Source organism: Urocitellus parryii, chromosome 3 (assembly GCF_045843805.1).
Source record: "Urocitellus parryii isolate mUroPar1 chromosome 3, mUroPar1.hap1, whole genome shotgun sequence".
In the NCBI taxonomy this organism is placed as follows: Eukaryota; Metazoa; Chordata; class Mammalia; order Rodentia; family Sciuridae; genus Urocitellus; species Urocitellus parryii.
Window position 1 is genome coordinate 152,759,287 of NC_135533.1, and position 20,849 is coordinate 152,780,135.

Consider the following 20,849-nt stretch of genomic DNA (forward strand, 5'->3'; position numbering starts at 1 on the left):
CCACCCCAAGACAGCGGGGGAGCCTGAGAACAGAAGTGGAACCCGGGAAAAGCTGACCCTTTCCCATGCTCTTCTGCCACCAGGCGTCAATAGCCGTCCCTTCTGGACACATTTTCTAGGATTAGGGTTCAAGGGACCGAGAAGATCACAAAAAGTTTTCAAATGCATAATATAGCACACAAGGGACCCAAGTCATGGAGACCCCCTGCCCGTGTCCCGCAGAGGTTCTGCAGCACGAAATGGGCATCTGGCCAAACGAGGGAGCGGCAGGCACTGTCCCTCTGACTTCTGCACTGAGGCCCTACAGGGGACCCGTGGTGGCTGCGTCTGCACAGCAGGGGCTGAGTTTGGGCAAGGAAGGCCAGGAGCAGGAGTGCACACCAGAGCAGGGCAGCCCGGCCCTTTCTCAGCCAGTGAGACAGATCTTGTCTGTAAGACCCTGGGAGCCTGGAGACCTTGACAGAACCCACTAGGCCCCCGCACCAGCAGGCCACCTCCCCAGCAGCTCCTCATCTGAACTAACTGCTCACCACCTGGGTGTGGTCAGTGAGGGCAAAGCTGATTATTCTGCAACTGTCGCGGGGGCAGTTGGCTTGGAGTGTTCCGAGTTCCGAGTCAGTTAGGAGCCAGGCAGACCCCTGGGGGTTAGGGTGGCCACATGACCAGAGAGGAGCCAATCCTGGGGGTAGGGGGAAATTTGGACACCTCTTCCCCCCGCCCCACCCTGAGCCTACAAGAGGGTTTTATCACAGACAAAGGAATTGACTTGCCCTTTGTGTCAGAGACTGAAAGGTAGAGCCAGGCGCTGAGTCAGAATTTGGGTCATTCTCTGGGGCCAAGCACTTCCTGTAGGACACCAAGTTATCTCCCTGTAGCTACATTGGGGTAGGAGGATTTGGGAAAGAGAGTGAGGTGAGCCCTTGATTCAGTGTCCAGGGCATGAGCTGGTGGTCTCAGGTGTTGAAGGATCTCTATCCCCAGGAAACCAACTATATTCCCTGCCTTAGGTTCATTTGCTCCTCAGAGACGTGACACTGGGTGAGTTAACATCTCAAAAACTTTAGTGCCTTAAGCCATAAAACAGACCAGGAGCTCCTACTGTGCCCACCCTACATCACATGAGATAAGAGATTGTTCTGTGAGCCATAAAGCATCATACCCATGCCAGTGTGGGGAAGGGGGGAAGGCTCTGGACTCCCCTGACTTGTTGCCTTCCAGGTATCCTCTCTGAAGCCCACCAGGATTGCAGATCCTGCTTGTTCTTTCAGACATGTAATAATCGAACACTTGTGTAGGTGAACTTGTGAAGCACCAGTGATTTTTCTTCAGGTTTTTTCTGTATTATTTCAGCCTCCTAAAAACTATGAAGCACATCCTATTAACATTTCTGACATCACAGAACAGGAAACAGCCCCAGGAGCTAAGGAACAGTCCCAGCTCCATGTGACTTTGATTCCAGGGCTTCAGGTACCAGCACCCACGCTCTTAGTCACTGTTTTGTCCTTGATTTCTACATTGCCTCATCTAAATAAATTGACTCTTCCTGCAGAGTCTTTGGTTGTTTTCAATGCACACCAAGAATGCAAGCTCCATCTGAACCAAGTCCTATTTTGAACTGGATACCAGCTAAATGTTAAGAAGGTCTAAAGTTTGATTTGGGATTAAATTATTAATAATACTTTTATCGGGGAGATGTCAACAGCTCTCCCTTTTGAAAAAAAATATTGCCGAATATTAAAAAAGAAGAAGAAAAAAAAGATAATACATTGAGATAAAAGTTGCACACAGGGATTGATCCTGGGTGGTGTCTCCAGGAGTTGTTCAGCAGCATCAAAATGAGCAACTGGCAAATAACAGGGAAGTATCCATCCCACGCAACCCACTCCATTAAAGTCCCTGTGGGAACATTCAGTCAAGAAGCTGACTCAAAGAGTAGTAATTGTAGTTTATTTGGTGCTTCATATTTAGAGCAAGCTATAAAAATGTCATGCCATATTTTGTAATTGAGATATAACTCACATTCCATAAAATTCATTTTTTAAAAGCGTATAATTCAGTAACTTTTTTTCTTTTAGAATCTATACAGGTTTTGCAATTATCATCACTACACAGTTCCAGTAACTTTCATCACCCTGAAAAGAAAACCCTATACTTAGTACCAGTTAGTCTTTTCTCTCCACCCACCTCTCAGTCCTGGAAACCTCTGTTCTACTTTGGTTCTATAGACTTTTCACCCCTCAACATTTTATATAAATTGAATTACATGATGTGGGCTGCCTTTTGTGTCTTCCAGAAGCCAAAGGTTTTTCAAGATTCACCATCCTTTGTAATGCATCCGTACTTCACCCTTTTCATAGCTGAATAATCTCCATTGTATGGATATAACACCACGTCCCTATGTACTGGTTGATGGATAGTTGGGCTGTTCTCATTTTTGACTGTTATTTTGGCTCTTTGGCTGATGTGTGAACATCCATGTACCAGGAAACAAGTGTTTTCAATGAAATCTAATGGATCTGTTTTTGCTTTCCTGGAGTGTGCCAGAAAAGGAAAGACCCATCCTATCTAAGAAGTCATAGCCAAACCCAAGATCACTTAAGATTTTACTCTTCTTATTTCTGTGTCTAAGATTTTGATAGTTTAGAGGTTACATTTAAGTCTCTGATCTATTTCTAACTTCTGTGTTTGGTGTGAGGTAGAGGTCCAACTTCATTCTTTGCCTGTAGATATCCAGTTGTCGCACAACATTTGTTGAAAAGACTGTTCTTTCCCCACTGAATGTGCTTTGTGTCCTCTTCCAAAAATCAATCCACCATCAATGGGAGGGTTTCTTTCTGGACTCTGGATTCTACTCTCTTGATCTTTATGTCTATTCTTACAACAGTACCCTGTGACCTTGAATATGGGAACTTTAGAGTAAGGTTTTAAATTGGAAAGTGTGATTATGTCATCTTTGTTATTTTTATGTGTCTGGTCCCATGCGTTTCCATAGGAATTTTGTGACTATCACTTTTTGCAAAAAAGGAGGCTAGAATTTTTGTAGAAATTTGAATCTGTAAAATGATTAGTAGAGCATAGCACCTAAACAGAAATATTCAATTCTATGAACATGTATTCCTTTGCATTTACTTACAATTTTAAACCTTACTGAGGTATAATTAATACCTCACAATTTTACATAAATTACACACATTTAATGTAAACATATTGGTGAGTTTGAACATGTGTATATGATTGCAATTCTATCACCATAACTGAGATATCAAATATATCCATCAAGTCCAAAAATGTCTTAGTGCTTTAATTTTCCAAAACAGTTTTTTTCAAAACTTAAAAAAACACAAAAAACCTTTGAAGGTGTACAGTGCGGTACTGTTCATTACAGGTACAATGTTGTACAGTTGAACTCTAGAGCTTAATTCATGTCACTTAACAAACTTTATACCCACTGAAGAACAATCCCCCATTTCCTCCTCCTTCCAGCCACTGGCAATTACTATGGTATTAATTGATTCTATGTCTTTGATGGTTTTAGTTACCTAGTTAGACAAGTTGGTGGTGCTGGGGATCAAACCCAGGGCCTCACGCATACTCTACCACTGAGTTACACCCCCAGCCCTTTACTTTGAGCCAGGGTCTTGCTAAGTTGCTGAGAGTCTTGCTAAGTTGTCCAGGCTGGCCTTGAACTTGTGATGCTCCCGCCTCAACCTCCCAAGTAGCTGGGATTACAGGTGTGCACCATCGTGCACTATGTGTCCCTCTGTGGCTGGCTCACTTAGTATAATGTTCCCTAGGCTCATCCATGTTCTCACAAGTAGCAGGATCTCATTCTCTATTAAGGGTGAATAATATTCCATCATATATATCTATATATAATGCACATATAAAGCGATCTGTCCCATTTTCTTTATTCCATTCATCTATTGACACATAGGTTGTTTCCACACCTTGGCAATTGTGAATAATGAGATTAACGTGGAATTGCAGATTTCTTCTTGACATACTAGTTTTGATTATTTTGTATGTATACCGAGTAGAGAGTGCTGCATTGTGAAAACATAAGAGGGAGTTTTTAATTTTTTGAGGAACCTCCATACTGTTTTCTGTAATGGCTCTACTAATTCACATTGCAGCCAACTGCACTCAAGTGTTCCCTTTTCTCCACACCTTGCAGCACTTCTCCATCTTTGAGAAGATGCCGTTTCAACAAGTATGAGATACCTCATGATGTTTTGGTCTGCATTCTCTTGATAACCAGTGAGGTTGAACACCTTCTCATAGATAATGGTGGTACTTTTGGAGAAATGTCTTTTCAAGTCCTTTGCTCATTGTGTGTGTGTGTGTGTGTGTGTGTGTGTGTGTGTGGTGTGCTTGGATTGAACTCATGGCCTTGTGCATGTGAGGCAAGCACTCTACCAACTGAGCTACGCCCCCAGCCCTCCTTTGTTCATTTTTAAATTGAGTTTTCTCTACTGAGTTGCAGGAGATGCTTCTGTTTCATGACAGTGATTCAGATCCTTCTGTGTCACTCACTAGGCATCAGGCATTGCTCACTTTATGAATATAATTCTCTCTTCTGGTGACGTAATCCATAATTATAGTTACATTGGTATTAATGGAATGAAATAGATTATACATCTCTACATGTATTTCTAGTCAAGCTGTTTAGTTTCAGAGCTGCATAATGTGTTTTTGAAAATGCTTCATATATCTACCTGAGTGATTTCATAAAAAGTTCAATGTGTCTGACAGACTAAAACCCAAAGTTGCCCATAATCTTGATTTTTGTTTCTTCATTATGGGACTAAAACCCTGGAGAGTGATGACATTTAGTAGTTGTTCAAAAAGTATATTTGAACAAAAAAGTGAATACAAAAAAGAAAAAACTATGAACATTTACCTGCTCAAACCTATGGGCAAATATGGTTGAAAACATTTCAGGGTTTTTACTCTCTTTTAAAAAAAATTTTAGTTGTAGATGGGCACATACATTTATTTATTTTTATGCGGTGCTGAGGATTGAACCCAGTGCCTCACACATGCTAGGCAAGTGCTCTACCACTGAGCCACAACCCAGCCCCAGGTTTCTACTCTTATATTGGAACTTTCCATCCATATTCCCACATTCCCTGTCATAAACATGGGAGTTCTTAGAAAGAGCCACATAAAATGATCTCCACGTCCAGTTAATTCCTGTTTCATCTTTACTATTCTCCCATAGTGCCTATTTGGTGGCTGGTAAAAACAAGCAAACACAGAGTGGTAAAGATATAGTTGACAAAGTTTTTGTTTGATAAAGAAGTTTATAATTGCATATTAGATAATATGACTTGTAAATATTTTCTCCCATTTTGTATGTTGTTTTACTGTTCTTTATAGTGGCTATTTGATGCTCCCAAGTTAATTTTTTTCTAAGTCAGATGTAAAAGTTTTTTCTTAAAAGTGTTGCTTATGCTTTTGATGTCATTTCTAATGACACATTGACAAATTCAAGGTTATAAAAATTTACTCCTATATTCTAAGAATTTTTCCCAGTTTAAGCTATTACATTTAACTGTTTTAATGCTTTCAGAGTTAAATTTTGTAGGTAGTGTGAGGTATGGGTCTAATTTGTTGTCCATGAATATCCAATAGTCCTAGCAATATTTGCTGAAAAGACTATTCTTTTTTTTTTTTGGCACTGGGGATTGAACTCAGAGGCACTCTGCCACTGAGCCCCATCCCCATCCCTATTTTGTATTTTATTTAGAGGCAGGGTCTCACTGAGTTGCTTAGTGCCTCACTTTTGCTGAGGCTGGCTTTGAACTCAAGATCCTCTTGCCTCAGCCTCCTGAGCTGCTGGGATGACAGGTATAAACCACCACGCCCAAATGAAAAGACTACTCTTTGCTCCATGCATAGTCTTGGCATCCTTTGGAAAGTAAATTGACCAGAGATAGAAAATTTATTGTTAGACTCTCAATAATTTATAAGGCAACAGGACACATACTTATTTATGTATCTTTCCTAATATAGTATCTTTCCTAATATAGTAATATAGAATCACGTTGTTTGATCACTACACCTTTGTACTTAAGTATTGAAATGGTAAAATGTGGACCTTTGTGTAATCAGCTTTCTGTTACTTCTAACAAATACCCATGATAACAGGCATAAAAAGATCAAAAGTTTCTAGGTCTTTTGGATATATATATACCAAGGAATGGGACAGCTGGAAATATGGTGATTCCATTCCTAATTTTAATCTAACATTTGCATAACACAGGAATATAGCTACATAAACATTTATAGCAGCACAATGAACAATACCCAAGCCATGAAATCAACATAAGGTGCTCTTCAATAGATGAATGGATAAAGAAAATACGGTATGTCTATCCAATGGAGTATCATTCCCCCAGAAAGAATGGAATCTCACAGCATTTGCTGTTAAATAAGACAGATCCAGAAAGCCCAAGATCAAATATTTTATCTGATATGAAGAAACTAGTCCAAAATAAGAGAGAGTGTGGGGGGTGGAAATTAGGGGGGGACTAGGTTCCATCAAGATAAGATCAGTGGAGTAGAGGTAGGGGATTTAGGGGAAGGGGAGGGGGGACAGGATAAGGGAAGAAGAGTGAAATGAATCTGACCTAATTTTCCTATGTACATAATGGAGACACCACAGTGAATCTCACCATTGTGTATATCCACAAGGCACTAAAAACCGTAGGAGTAAAATACAGATCAGTGAGTGGAGGGAAGGGAATGGAACAGTGGAAAGGAGGGTGGGGGGAGAGTGCTGGGGACTGAATTAGAGCAAATTATATTCAATATTTTTATAATTATGTCAAAACGAATCCTAATGTTACATATAATTTTAAAAAGCCAATAAAAAAGAAAAAGCTTTCTTCTGGCCCACAATTTTGGAGGTTTCAGTCCGTGGCTGATGTTTTTAGACCATCATGGTGGGAAAGCTTGGAAAAGGAAGCTCATTTGCCTCATCATGGTCAAGAATAAAGAGAGGAAGAGAAAGAGACTGTGGTCCTGCAATCCCATGCAAGGGCATGCTCCCAGTGACCTACGACCTCCCACAGGCTCCTTCCCATAACAGGCTTTCACCACCTGCCAACAGCACCAAGCTGAGGTCGACCCTCCAACACCTGGGTCTTTGGTGGGCATTCCAGACCCAACTTTCTTCCTCTTTTTTCAAGATTGTTTTGGCTATTTGGGATTTCTTATAATTCCATATGATTTTCAGGATTAGCTTTTTTAATTGCAAAAACAGCGTCAGAATTTTTAGTGTGTGCACTGGGGATTGAAGCCATGGCCTCATGCATGCTAGGCAGGCACTCTACCACTGAGCTACACCCCTGGCTCAGTACTGAGGAATGTCACTGAATCTACAGATCATTTTGAAGGGAAGTCTTCCAATCCATGAGTATACCACATCTTTCCAATTACTTAGGTCTTCTTTATTTTCAATGTGCCTAGTGTGTCAGACTTGTACCTCCTTGGTTAAATTCATTCTTAAGTGTTTTAGTCTTTTGGATGCTACTGTAAGTTAAATTGTTTTCTTAACTTCATTTTGGACTATCCATTGCTAGTGTATGGAAACATCCACACACAGTTACCTCACTTAGGTATGGGAACATGTTCTGAGAATATGGTTAGGCAACATCATCATTGTGAAAATATCAGAGTTTATTTACACAAACTAAGATAGTTTCAATGTCGCTAGGTAATATAGTTTTATGGGACCACTATTATATATGCAGTCTGTTGTTGACTGAAATCTTATGTGGCATACCACTCTACTTTGTTGTTCTTATTTTTTAAGTTTAAAAAATCAGAAATGAGTGTTGAATCATATAAATTGTTTCCAGTATGAATTAGGAAAGTTATGTTTTCTTTCATGATGAGGTTATAGCAAAAAAAAATTCACCTAGATGAGAATTAGGGGTCACCAGGATCAGGAAAAAGTGTCACGTCTAAGGACAGTCAGAGGAACTAATCCAGGAATCTGGTGTCTGCAGGTGAACCCCCTAGGGAATCCCCAGAAGGTCTTTTACAGTAGAACTATTCTGAGAGCACTGGAGACTAATCTCTTTCGGGTGAGATTTGTGTGTCTCCAAGTCACTTTTGATTATATCACTTCACAGATCTATGAATGATGATTTGGCAGCATTTGAGATCATTTGTTCTGCATAAATAAATACTCATAAAACTTCATCCAATGTGAAGGTGCATAGAATTAGAAAACCACATCCCTCTGCACATTGTCTCCCACATAGATTTTGTGTAATAACTGTGCCACTTACAAAAGCACTGTGAAGAGAGACTCCAGAGGCAAGGATGTTTCAAGAATGAGAGGGTTGGGGGCACACGTGGATGGAGTATGGAACCTGCAGAAGAGAAGAGGGGGAGGAAGGTGACCGCAAGGAAAGGATCTTTGCATGTGCCTGAGGCAGTCCCATGTATGATGAAAAGATGGGGAGGGAGCAGCAGAATTTTCATGGACCATGAGAGCATCTGTGGCTGGTAGTGAGTGAGACTTGGTTCTTGTGATAATTGCCCATGGCTGAACATGATCATTCCTGATATTGAAGTCATGCAAACAAGATGATAAGGCTTTCCATGAGGCAGCAGTGCTCCTGCAATCCTGGCTGTATATTAATATGTATCCCAGGAAGTCAAGAACATTTTGATCCTTGTGACCTGTTTAAAATAGGAAAGCCTTGATCAAGGCTTTTAGGTTTGGCACAAAGATGGATGGTTGGATAAAGATCAATGTAAGATACTATTAGATTCTCCCCAGAGAAGCCTCACATGGCTGGGCAAGCTCGTAATGGATTCTAAGAGTGGTGTTTGGGTCCTGACAAGAAAGACACCATGGGAGGCCACTAACAGAGACTTTGACTATTGTGAAATATGGCATCTGGTATGGCCTAGAATCTAAGGAGCACCATAATCACAAGTTAATCAAAAAGCAACAGTAACCAAGAACTTATAAGATTCCATTTTAGGTAAATAGATAATGTAAAATTAAAGAATGAAAGAAATGATACAGCATGTGCAAGAGCTGGTGGAAAGATGTTTGTCAGCTTTGTAGTACTGTAACAAATGCCTGAGATAATCAACTTATAAAGACAGGAGGTTTATTTTGGCTTATAGTTTTGGAGGCTCCAATCCATGATCAGTTGCTCACATTGCTTTGGGCTTTGATGAGGCAGCATGTTATGATGGAAGCATAGAGCAGAGCAAAACCACTCACCCCATAGTAAGGAAACCAAAAAGAGGTGAAAAGGAAGGGCTGCAGTCTCCCCATCTCCTTTGTGGGTATGCCCACTGATGACCTTGAGACCTCCTGTTAGGCCCCACCTCTTAAAAGTTCCATCTCTTCCAATTAGCTCCATGGGCTGGGATCAACCTGCCAACACAGAAGCTTTGGAAGGATCTTTTAAGATGTAAACTACAGTGCAAGACAAAGTAGATTTCAGAAAAATATCATGACCTATGAGGAGTGACATCTCACTATGATACACAGGTTGATCCATCAATATAATTCTAAATGCATGTGGACCAAATAACACAGCTTCAAGATGCAAGACAGGAAAGCAAAGTAGCCAAGTCAATGATAATAACTGAACACTTCCATATTTCTCCTTCAGGTAATCACAGGAAAAAAGTAGGTAGAAAATTAGTTAGAATATAGAAATGCAAACAAACTAGAACAGCTTGACCTCAGTCACACTTAGAGCACCCCACACTTGAAACAGAGATCACACTTTCTTTACCAGGGCACCAGGATACCATATACAGAACAACTTACATGAACACATTTAACATAAGTGAAATTAAACAAGGTATGTGTTCTCTGACCACCGTGATTTTAAAATAGAAATATATAAGGAAAAGACACCTGAAAAATTCCCAAATATTTTAAAATAAAAGAAACCGACACACTTTGAAACAACCTGTTGTTAAGGTTTAGATATGATGTCCTTCAAAAGCTCATGTGTGAGACAATGCAAGGAGGTTTGGAGGAGAAATGATTGGGTTATAGCCTTAATCCGACCAGCAGATCAATCCTGATGGGATTAACTGAGTGGTAACTGGAGGCAGGTGGGGTGTAGCTGGAAGAAGTGGCTCATTGTGGATATGGCTATGGGGTATATATATTATACCGTCATGTGAGCTGCTTCCCTCTGCCACACTCTTCTGCCATGATATTCTGCCTCATCTTGAGCCCCAAGGAATGGAGCCAGATGTATATGGACTGAGACCTCTGAAACCATGAGCCCTCAAATAAACTTTTCCTCCCCTAAAATTGTCGTGGTCAAATCTTTTAGTCACAGTGGTGAAACAGCTGACTAAGACCTCGTGGATCAAAGAGAAAGTCACATGAAAATGTGGACAATATTGCAGATTATATATATATATATAAAATACATATCAAAGTTTGTAGATTGAAACCAAAGCAGTATGTATGGGGAGTTTTAATATTAAATTCTTTGAATCAACCATCTAGGTTTCAACCTTAAGAAAGTGCTAAGAAGAGCAAGAACATATCGGAGCCAGGAAAACCAGATGGAGGAAATGATAGAGAAAAGCATCAATCAATGAAATTGCAGCCTCATTAGTTTCCTATTTTCATCAGGGCAGCATGCTGGCTAGTAAGTAAGTGGACAGACCTGGAGACTATCACGCTAAGTGAAATAAACCAATCTCAAAAGATCAAAGTTGAGCGTTTTTGCTGATATGTGGAAGCTAAACCACAATAAGGGGTCAGGGAAGAAAAGAAGTTCAGTACTTTAGACAAAAGTGAAAGAAGGGAAGGGAGTGGGGTTGGAATAGGAAAGACAGTGGAAAGACCCTGACATAATTTCCTATGTCCATATATAAAAATACCTAAACGAATCCTACCGTTGTGTACATCTACAAGAATGGGGTCCTAATTAGAAGAAGGTATAAATATGCATGTATAATTTTATCAAAAAGGATTGTACTGTCATGTATAAGTTAAAAAAATAAAAAAAATAAGAAAATGGTAAAAGGAGAATCAATGAAGCCAATTGCTGATACTTTCAGAAAAAATTATAAAAATTGACAGACCTCTGGCTATGCTGATTGAGAAAGATTGAGATTTGAGAGGGCTGGGGAGGAAGCCCAGTGATAGAGCACTTGTCCAGCATGTGTGGAGCCCTGGGTTCCATTCCTAAAAAAATAATAATTAAAAAGGAAATGTGAGGAACAACTATATCCATAAATTTGATGATTTAGATGAACAATCAAGTTCCTTGTAACACAAAACCATCAAAAAACTCAATCCATATAAGAAGCTCAATCCATATAAAAATTTTGAACATGCTTATTAAATAATAAAAATTAGGGATGGGCATGGTAATTGCTCTGTGCTGATAATTGTTCAATGCATACATGAATTAAAACATCACATTGCACCTCTTAAATATGTACAAATATCATGTCAATCAAAACATTAAAATACATATATATATATATATATGTATATATAATGTGATATATATATATATATATATATATATATATATATATATAAATAAAACTCACACTTGGGAGTTAAAATCATGCCCATGAAAGCCCAGCTGTTTCTGATTCCCCCCTCTTCCCTCTCTCTTCTCTCTTTCTGGTTCTTTTTAGGCAGTATTAGAAATTGAACCCAGGGCCTTGCACATACTAGGCAAGTGCTCTACCAGCTGAGCTACACCCCCGGTCCTCCCCTTATCTTTCTGGATCAGGTACTCCCTCTCCTTCCCCTCTGTCAAGCCACTTTTTTTCTCCCCATGCCCTGCCAAGAAGAGCCCCCCACTGGCTGGCAGGACCGAGCTGCACCCAGCACCATGAGTGAGATGTGTTGCTTACAGGGGACGCCATCACAGGACTGGATTCAGGGAGGCCAAGCCTTTATCCAGGAATCCGTAGAGGTGACTGAATCCTTTTGAAGAACATCTGGACAGTCCCACTACTCAGAGAGACCCTGGAAACAGTGCAAGAATCAGAAGAAAGAAAAAGAAACTGCTGGAAAAACAAGCTTATACCTAAGACTCCAAGTAAGGAAGAAACTGAGAAGGGGGGTGGAGATACCAGTTTGCATCAGGAGACGACAGAAGTGGATGTTGAGCCACGATCCTGTCTGGAGAAGGGGTGGATCTAACTCTAAGCATTGGGCGCAGCCTGCCATTGTGGAGGGTCCCCACCTCATTTGCGAATGAACCACTAAATACTCAGGATGTAATTGAATTACGCAACAGCTGCAAGTCTGCAAAAGATGTTTCTGAAAAAGAAGACAAGGACAAAAACAAAAGTTGCCAAAGAAGATGCCATCCAGAGACTCCAGCCAAGACTGTGCGGACTCCACTGGAGTAGACTGACAGGTATTTATTGCAAACACTGAAAAAGAAAAAGAGACAGAATCCTCTTGCTAAAACTAGAACAGGGGACTCTGAAATTAATGACATCCACGAGCAATTCAGGAAGTCCCTCAGATGGCCTCACAACCCTGAGTGCGATTAAACCACCTATTTGGGGATGGCCACGATGTTGACCAAACTGGGAAAGCAGTTTCCATCCACAAAGCCAGTGACATACAAATCCCTGATCAGCGGCTCTCAGAACATATAAAGGATGAAAAGAAGAACACAGAGACCTGCGGAGAGATTCATTCTCAAGAAAGATGGTACCCGGGTGGGCTGAGATGACGATGAAGGCAGCCAGAACAGGTGTCTAAATGACATCAGGCAGGGGCTGAGCTGCACCTCAAGCAGCCACTGGAGCACAGTAGACATGGGAACTCAGGTCCCTGGAGCCACCACCTTGGAGCAGCATTGACTGATGGTTCTGTCATTGTCGCCAGAAGCTGCAGTGGAATCTCTGTCCTCACCCAGGGTGACAGCATTGGCAAGCAGTCAAGGTGGTAGTGCAGGAATGACCTCCAGGCCCGCGTGGCACCAGGTGCCCCAGAAGCATGCAGCCCAGTTGCCTCTGCCCAGTCTATCTGGGGCCTTCTCCCTCATGTTTTTCCATCCAGGCCTCTCAGTAAGTCATCTTGGAATAATCTCATGATCTCACAGGCAGATGGCCTCAGCAACCTCCCTAGATAAATGAGCCTTAGCCACCAGGGTGCGATTGAAGCAGCCCGCCCACTTACGCTTGGCTCTGTCCCAGCCCCTACTATCTCCCAGCATCCTCAGCAGGCAAGCTTCATTGTGGCTCCTGCAAGAAAGCTCCTCCCACTTCTGCCTCTTCTGCCTCTCGCCTTGCGCCACCTGTTGCAGTCCGTGAAGACCCCTGTCTGAACAGGTCTGGGTTTCTTGCTGTTCCCCTGGATAGTATCCTAACCCAAACCAGCAATTTCAACCTCTCCCTCACATTCACTCACTAGTCTACCGCCCCCAAAGTGAGAAAGAGCTGCCTCGGCCATCCTGGTAGCTGCTTAGTGGCCCATGAGGCCCAGAGTGGATTAACCCCGGCGTGACTGGGGATGACAATGCCAGTCCTGCTCAGCAACCCAAGGGGCAGCATGGGAGCAGGCAGATGAGGCTTGTGGTTTGGTATTCGTCAGCACCTTCTTCCTAAGGTCCATCCTAGTGGGTGATGACACAATATGTGGTCCAGATGCCTTTCCAGCAACCCATGCTGGCCTCTGAGAGCCAGTCTATGCAAGAAGGCCTCTGGGAAGTGGCTGTATCCGTGGCCCAGCAGGGTCCTCCAGCTCAGCAGAATGGCATGAGCCATTCTGTGGGGTTTCTGTGACCTCCCTGCTTTGAGCAGCCCCAGGACGCCTCAGTCTCCCCTCTCTCTCTGTGGTCCCTTACACATGCCAGAGCTCAGATACTCAAGAGTACCACCCTCTGGGCCAGGCGTGCTGGTCATGGAGCCAAACATCTGACAGACCCTAGACTCCTCCAGAACCATGGTCTACTGGGCTCACTGGAAATATTACAGCTTGGACTAGTGGGGTCAGACACCTGGAGGCCTGTATCATCCTGACGGGAGCCCCCAGGCCAGTGCTCAAATGAGTGGTACCCCTGTCATACCTCCTAGCCAGTCTCTAGCACCCTTTCCTTGATCAGCCTCAGCGGCCTCAGCACAGGACTCAGTCCCTTCCTGTTCTCAGTCTCCCCACCTGGGGGTCCAGCACAGGATGGTGGGCACTACTCTCTTTTGGGTCAGCCCATCTGCCCTCCGTTGCTCCAAGGTCAGTGGACTTACCATGGACAGAGTGAGATAGAACATGGAAACCGGAATCAGAGACAAACACACAATTCTGCCTCCAGTGACCTGGGGATGGCAGGTGTTGCCCCGAGGTGGGTGCTGGAGGTGACTGATCTCCACGGGGCACCTCCCTTACTGAGGCGGACACACTTCACTCAGTTCACCAGGTCTGGAACCACGATCCAGCGACTCCAGGATGCTGAGGTGGAGGTGGGGGTTGCTGAGAACCCGCTGTCACTCAGATAGATGTTCCTGCTTCTTTGTACACTATTGTGGCCATGTCCCCTCCCCCCAGCTCCACGTTTCCCTTCACCTCAACAACTCCAGGAATAACTTCAAAGTTCAAGTGATCCCCAAAGAACAAAGGCCCGAGGGTCCTAGAGCCAGCCACCTCCCTTGAAGAGGAGCAGGCAGAGGTTCAGACAGGGTAGAGAAGGCCCGAGGATCGTGGCTGACCAAGGGGAAGAGGAGTACGTTGGAGATGCCACGCTGGAGCCCAACGATGAGGGATGGAGAGAGACAGATTCTCACACTGGCACTCGACTCTCCACCCTCCTGCCAGGGTCCCCATTTCCCCCTGACTTGTCCCCTTCTGCTTCCCATCCTCTTCTCCCATCTTTAATCTCTTCTCCCACCATGAAATTTCTTTCTCATTTTCTGGTCTGGTAGAATTGGGAGGGTCCCACAATCTCCTAGGCTCTTTTTTTTTTTTTTTTTTTTAAGAGCGAGAGAGAGCGAGAGAGAGCGAGAGAGAGAGAGAGAGAATTTTTTAAAATATTTTTTAGTTCTCGGTGGACACAACATCTTTGTCTGTATGTGGTGCTGAGGATCGAACCCAGGCCGCACGCATGCCAGGCGAGCGCGCTACCGCTTGAGCCACATCCCCAGCCCTTCTGGGCTCTTATTTCTCAACAGTCCAAGGTTTTTCCTTTGTTGTAGTCTTTATGAATACATTTATATGGATAGAATTAAGAAAAACAAAATTGGTTTCCCTGCTTTCTTCCTCCCTCCATCTTGGTCCCCCAGACCACACAGAGTCAAACCCTACCTCGGATGCACTCTAAATTGTTTTCTGTTTATTTGGGAGATTATTGGGGGAAAGGTTGAATTTTTGCTTTTAAATATTTTTTTAAAAATCTGTCACTGGGAGGAAGAAGAAGATCTGGCTGTCTTTGTGAATCACACCAAACATTCAAGGTACTAATTCTACCAAACTCTTCCATAAAACAGAAGGCTTCCCAAATCAAGTGCAAAGTCAGAAAAACAAAACAAAACATGAAAACAGACCACATGGACACACCCTTTATGAACATAGGCACAAAAATACTAAATAAGTAAAATCAAATCTAACAAAATTTAAAAATGCAATTAGGACTTATCCCAGAAATGCAAGAGTCATTCAACATCCATTAAAAAAGAATCCATCAGGAGCCTGAGGCAGGAGGATCATGAGTTCAAAGTCAGCCTCAGCTACTTAGCAAGGCCTAAGCAACTCAGCAAGACCCTGTCTTCAAATAAAAAAATATTTAAAAAGGGCTTGGATGTGGCTCAGTGGTTAAGTGCCCCTTGATCTGGGGCTGTTCCTCTGATTGGGACTTAAAGGGGACTGTTTCTGGGGCTGTCGGGGCTCCAAGAAGGCAGCCACATTACTGGCAGGGGCTGCGGCAGGGCCAGGCAGGTCCCCAGTGTCCAGCACTGTTGCCCCCAAAGCCTGAGAGCTCTCACCTCCCCGCAATTGCTCCTCATCTGCCCGGTGGAGAAGGGAGATGAGCATGTTGAGCTCGAAGAGCATGAGAAGCGAGGCCGGGCAGGCAGTCTCCAAGGGAGCCTTGCTCAGTGCTCACCTCAGAGAGAGCTCAGGTCCAACCAAAGGGAAGAAAAACAGGGGCTCTGCCAAGGCCCGGAAGACCAGCACGGTTCTGGGAGGAAGGAAGCCCAGGGGCAGACCCATGGACCCGAGAGGGCACCTCGCAGGAGTCCTTCCAGGAGGAGCAGGGACTGTGCAGTGTCCCCTGTCTCCAGGAGCAGTTCCCTTCTGGGACTGGACTGCTGGGCTCCTCTTGTACTGCCCACCTCTAACCCCAGATGCACAGACATGGCCCCCGGCCAGACACCTGGGCCCTCACCACCATGGGACACAGCCTAGCAGCTGCTCCAGGGCCTCTGTGGCTCCAGTGGGGAGCGATTTTCCTCCAGCTTCTGTTCCCAGCCATGTCTGTCTGTCTGTCTGTCTGTCTATCTGTGTCCCTCTCACATCCTGTGCCTCCTGCATCCCCATTCCCTTGGTGGGGGACATTGCTGTCTGGGCTATTCTCCTGTTCCCTATGGCTTCCCCTACAGAGGCCTAGGAGGGCTCCTCTGGCCTTAAAAAGGGCACAAACCTGGTCTCCCTTTGCGTATGCCCCTCTTTGCTGGACCGGAAGTAGGTGGAGTGGCCAATGGAGGAGAAGTTCTCAGCCCCCAGGTGGCTCCAACCAAACTCCTTCCTCAGGTGGGGCTCGTAGCCACGTCTCTTGCCTCCTTGCTCCATCCGATTCTGCACTTGGTTGGGTACAGGAGGGCAGGCTGGAGTCAGAGGTCCTGCACACCTGGCCTTCCCCCTGGGATCCGAGTGTCTCCTTCGGTGGTGGTGATGAAGTCACCCACTTCCCAGGTAAGGCCCAGGTCCCTGAGCAGCCCTCTAAGGCAGGCCAGCGGCCCACTCACCCCTCACACCTCCTGCCCACTTCCACTCCAGGCTGCTCCCTTCCTCCGATGGGCGCTGACCAGGACAGCTCCGCCCGCTCCTGCCTTTCCAACCCCTCCCCAACTGGCAAGGTTCCTCTGCTCACAGACTAGGCTGCCTCTGACCAGTTGTCGTTTGGCTCAGTGTTTCATCAGTGGCTGCTGCTACCCGTCCCCCTCTCCATGGGGTGCAGCAGGCTGGAGTACCCACTGCCCAGCCCCAGCAGAGGAGAGGGAGAGGGTGTTGTCTATGAAGGCTGTAGGGGCTACTTTCCCCACTGTTCTTGTCTGGGAGATTTGTCCCAGCCTAGGACTCCCCCCTCTGGCTTCCTATTTGCAGTTACTTGAGTAAAAAATTATCCTTTTATTAAAAAAAAAAAGAATCCAACTTTATAATTGCGGTAGCAAACTACTCACCAAAAGATGTCCGAGTCCGAGTCCTTGGAATCGGTTACAATGTTGCCTTACTTTGGGAAGGTTGCAGATGGAACTAGCCACCTGCCCTTAAAATAGGGACACTGTCCTGGATTATCCAGATGGCATGAATGTGAACACCAGTGAGTGGAAGTGGACGGCAGAAGGAGAGCCACTGTCAGGGTGACAGAATGCGAGACTGGTCAGTGGGTCCTTGCTGGCTTTGAGGATGAGCAAGGCCCCTGAGAAGCTGGAGAGGGCAAGGATGTGGATTTTCTTGTAGTGCCCCCAAGAATGCAGCCTCACCAGCACCTTGACTTTTTAGCTCCTCCAGATCCATGTCAGACCTGTAACCTTGTAAGATACTACATGGACACCAGTTGAAGGTGACAGGTTTGCAGGAATGGTTACACCAGGTATGGGATGCCAATAAAACAGCACTCCATCATAGAAACAGACTTAAGTCAAATCATGGTCATTTCAATAGAGGCAGAGAAAGCATTTGGCAAAAATTTTGGCATCTACACATGATAAAAAACTGAGAATTAAAAAGGACCTTGTCAACCTGGTGAAAGGCACAAAGAATATAGTGAACCACACGTTTAATTATAAAAAAACGTATTTCCTTTTCACTCTTCAACAGTGTACAAGACTTGGTAACTGCCATCATTGTTTTAAGAATACTCCGTGGGTGACACACCAGTGAGTATAAGAAGGAACAGAACACTTGGGCTTAAAATATCTTCCTACAGGATACTTACTATAAATGGAAATAGTAACTTCAGAAAACTTAAAGTGATCCAAGCCGTCATGACTAATGGGATACAGTAACACCATGTACTTCCCAATAGGAAGATATGGCATCACTTCTGCGCTATTTCTACCAAAAATACAAAGCATGGATTTAATCATAGCTCTATGATGTGTTTTTAAAAATATGATTTCCAGCCTGTCCTTTTTTTTTACATTTATATAACCTTTATTAAAATATAATTTTATTGTTAATCTCTTACCATTTTTATTTCCCCCCTTTTGGTTGGTGCGTTACAATTGTACGTACTGATATTTGTTGTTCCATGTTCTTCCCTGCATGCAATACCAACAATATAATAAGGCTAATACCACTTCTCAGCACTTTGGTCCCATCTATTCTCATTGTGGGAACAACTATATCCAGCAAATTTCTAGAAAAAAAATGATTCCCTCTTTATATTCTACATTTCCTATCTTTTCATTTCACTGCTTTAGTTTCTTCTGATCCGCCTACCATTTTATGAGTTCTCTTAAGCTGTGTCAAATGTGCTGCTACAACCATCCTGAGTTATTCTAGATACCGCTTTTTAGTCTTAGAATTGGCAAGTTCTTTTCCACAATTTCCTCGAGATTCCTTTTAATTTTACCTCTCCTGTTATTCTGGGTTGATAACTTGTGTCATTTTAGCCCCTACAATTCCATTTACATTGTTTCTGATTTCCCTCTTATATCCAGTTATTTTTCATTGAGTATTATTTATGGAAAATATAAGAGACTGGTGTTAAAGATGTTATCCTGCAGAGAGAGACTGTCTGTGGTGGATGACTGTGAGGTATTAGTCTGGTTTCTGTTCCTGGATGGTCTTATCTACTTCAAGATTCCCCTAGGGTATAGGCCACAGTATTTTAAACCAAAGATTGTATAAGTCACCAATAACCAACCCTCCGTGCAATATATACCCACACATCTATCAAAATAAATCCAACTTTTCAATTGCCTACTGTGGACTTTGGGTATAAAAAATAGCATTTTTCCAGATTTCCTTCTAAATACTGGTACAGTTTGCTTTGCCATCTCTTTGAACATATGATTTGTCCAGCTTTTTCATCAGTATTTAGGGAAATAGCTGATATACAGCCATCCCTCTATATCTATGGGAGATTGGATCCAAGATCTCCCAGGACACAAAAGTTTGCAGATGCTCAGTCTCTTATATAAAAGTGTTAATTTGCATATAACCTTTTCTTCGTATATTTTACCTCCAGATTACAAATACCGAATACAGTGTAAACAAACATATTGGATTATTTTGGTTCTACTGACAAAGAATTTTTAAGTCTGTTCATGTTCTGTAGAGAGGATGCCTTCCCCCCCACACACTTATTTTCAGTCTGAGGTTGTCTGAACCACAGATGCAGAACTCAGAGATCTGGGGTGCCCAACTGTATGTTATTCACTATTGCCAGAATCAGGGAGTGCATTTTCTCCTAAGTTGTTACTGTATTGCTACACAGGATGCATTCCTGATAGGCCTTTAATTTGCACGCTCCAGCCCCTTCTCCACAGACATTGATGTGTATGACACATTTACAGAAATTTTTATAAGCCTTTGGAATGGTAAGATTTCCTTTTTGCACATACTGAATACCCAACTTCCTTCACCTAATGTTCCCCCCTGCCAATACTAGGGATTTGAAGCCAGAGGGGCTCTACTATTGAGCTACATCCCCAGCCCTTTTATATTTTTATGACAAGATCTCATTAAATTTCCTAGGCTGGCCTCAAATATGCAATCCTACTTGGCCTCCAGAGTAACTGGGCATATACCACCATGCCCAACTTGCATTTCACACAATTTTATAAAAGACTAATAGGCTAGTGAAATGAGATATGCCCCAGTTTCAGTAATATTTCCATTCATCTTTGAAATTAATCAGTAGAACATATTAAGGCACTCAATGACTTTAATCTGAATAGCTTTATTGATATCATTTTAAGTTTAATAGCATTAGGAATGACATTTGTATATATGCAAACTTTTTCCTATAAATTAATAACAGTGTTCTACTCTTTCTTTCCAAATTAATCTTAGATTTCTAGAAACAACATAAACCAAATTCTAACTTCAAAAAAAGAACATTTGCCGTAGCCCTTGTTTAATTATGGGCCTATCTCCTCTATTTATCATGGTTGGCTGTGTATCTCAGTAGAATTTTACCTATATTACAAAAAATTCTTAAATGATTCATTATTTTTAATAAGACAGGCACAAATCGCAAAACAAAATCAATTACCATATAATTAAGGCAAGTTATTTCCTAGCATACTTTCTGTTATATTAGAAACTAATCTCTGCCCGCCCTGCCTTGTCCAAGTACCATTGTGTTTAAAGGAGTATGAGAAAAAGTTCTCATACGTTTGTTTACATTTGTTTTCCTGGGTCTATTCAAAGAATCCTGTTAAATGGAAAGAGCAACCTGTGTGGTTCCCGAGAAAGCATGTGCCATCATTGGTAAGGTTAAACAACAGATTGAAAACTCTGATGATGGTGCAGTTAATATGGTATCACACTTGGACAGCAAGCAAAAGAAAGGCCTAGAGATGTTAATATCCTTTGTGGTAGAAGTGGCAAAAGCTGTCCATGTTCCCAAATTGCCAATTTAAATCACCAGGTTCTCTTTATTACCTCTGTTCAAAGATATAATCCATAGATGACTAATGCC

General features: G+C 42.9%; 2 pseudogenes; both read left to right on the forward strand.

The window, feature by feature from the left end:
• The first annotated feature begins 239 nt into the window (after positions 1–239).
• On the forward strand, positions 240–13,121 carry LOC144253792 (R3H domain-containing protein 2 pseudogene; annotated as a pseudogene).
• A 493-nt stretch (positions 13,122–13,614) lies between these two features.
• LOC144253793 (R3H domain-containing protein 2 pseudogene) lies at positions 13,615–14,481 on the forward strand (annotated as a pseudogene).
• The last annotated feature ends 6,368 nt before the right edge of the window (positions 14,482–20,849 follow it).